Source organism: Fulmarus glacialis, unplaced genomic scaffold (assembly GCF_000690835.1).
Source record: "Fulmarus glacialis isolate BGI_N327 unplaced genomic scaffold, ASM69083v1 scaffold31102, whole genome shotgun sequence".
NCBI classification, from domain to species: domain Eukaryota; kingdom Metazoa; phylum Chordata; class Aves; order Procellariiformes; family Procellariidae; genus Fulmarus; species Fulmarus glacialis.
The window spans coordinates 48,353-50,244 of NW_009197707.1; the positions used below are offsets into that span (position 1 = coordinate 48,353).

General features: G+C 34.6%; 1 protein-coding gene across 1 annotated transcript in view; it reads left to right on the forward strand.

Moving 5' to 3' along the window:
* The window catches only part of PIK3CB (phosphatidylinositol-4,5-bisphosphate 3-kinase, catalytic subunit beta), a 60,832-nt gene that overhangs the window by 46,725 nt on the left and 12,215 nt on the right, over positions 1-1,892 (forward strand). The window lies entirely within an intron of this gene.

The window sequence follows — 1,892 nt, forward strand, 5'->3', positions numbered from 1 at the left end:
GGTTAGCTAGTTCAATAGAAACTATTACCTTCCTATCTAAACTTTATCTAGATAACTCCAGGACTGCTTCCTGCAGCCTTGGCTTTTCTTAAAAGGTGATGCAAAAACCCCTGAAGTTGTAGTATAATGTAGTATTCCCTGGAAATAAAGATGTTGAAGTAAACCAGATACTCATTTTAGTGTTAATGTAGATGTACTGCTTACAAAAAAAGAAAGAAAAAGAAAAAAGAAGAGATGTGTTTGCTTTTAAATACCCTAATAAGTGTATCAGCAGATCATTAATAGAGACACTCACAAATCATGTTTGAAGGCTCTAATGCAGTTTTAGCAAGTTAATTTAGCTTGCAACCATAAAAATTTTTGAAAAATGATCTCTCTCTGGTATTAATGTATTTGCTCTATCAGGCCACAAAAACTAACTCAGTAGACATTTGTCTGATGAGTGTTATTTCTAACAGTTTTGATACTGTCTACACTGCAACTGTGCTTTGAGAGGTATATGGAACAGGAATGTACTGTTATGTTCTTTATTACTGCAGTTCACAAGACATTGAAGAGACCATCTCTTACACATGTGTGCTTGTTAGTATTGTCAAAATCATAAAAAGATGAGGTGATGAAATGCTTTAAGCAATAGACCTAAGGTCAGAAAGTTTTTGTGCACTTCACAGGAAACAAATGTCAGTAAAATCAAAGAAGGGGCAAAAAAATTCCCAACTGTGCAAACACGGAAGAAATTCAAAGTAGAAATACTTCAAAAAGTTCCTGTTTGTACAACACAGGTTCCATTTTGTTCCCTTGTCACTAATGTTTGTACAGCTCCTAGAATAGTGGAAAAGCAGAGCGCTTTTGGTTTTGACAGATGGCTGACCTGGCAGGTCTCCGTTGCCTCAGTTTTATAATCAAACTGCATACAGTTTCCACAGCATCCTGCCTGATAGGGTTCGTTCTGTCTGTAGAAGTGGTAAGTTTTGACTCAGCACCTTGTAAGTTAGACTGAAGCTTCCTTGTATAGAAATCAACTTTTGTAATTATTAAATTGATGCTGTTTGCTAGAGAGTATGTGTATTACTGAGCATGTTAACTGTGGCTAGTGCAAATACAGCTGATTGTTATAACAACTATTTTATATTCGGGTAGCAAGTTGCTTAGATGTAGATGCAATATAGAAATTATATTTACTTGAAGGTCTTTTCTCTGTTAGTGTTATGTACATTTACATCACTAGTTTACTTGTTTTCTTAGAAATTATGTACCAGTAGGAAACTTTCCAAAACAGAAGAAGGGGAAAAAAGGGTTAAACCCACCTGTATTGATTGCAGATAATTGCCTTGCCTTTTTACACATTTTTAAGGTAACAGTATTGCTTAGATGAGATACTATGATTTGGAACACCTCAATTGATTAGATCATTTACCTTATGCCTAACGTCAGCAGGATTTTAATGAACAAACATTAAAGACTCTGCTGTGTAGAAGTTAAGTATGTGTAGTTATGTATGTGAAAATTGTCTGCAATTAGTCATACGGCCGTATCGTATTGTATGCAACTAACTGAATGCGTACAATGAAGTACCTGCATCCATAGCTCATCTCAAGTAATGTTTGATTTTGTAGAGTTATGAAGCACTCAATATTTCTGTTGACTTCAGTATGGATAGAGGCACCTATGTTACATGCTTTGTTAAATTAGTGGACGAAAATTGTATTTTGAAGAAGGAATTTTTTTAAATGTATCATACATTAAAATACCTCATTCATTTTTTTCGTATGTTAAGTCATGCTTTAAAAACTGACTTGAAGCTAAGAAGATTTCATCCCATCAGTGTCTTTGTTACTTAAGAAAATGGGGTTTCTGGGACAGAATGACTAAGAAAAGGCTGTTCTCATATT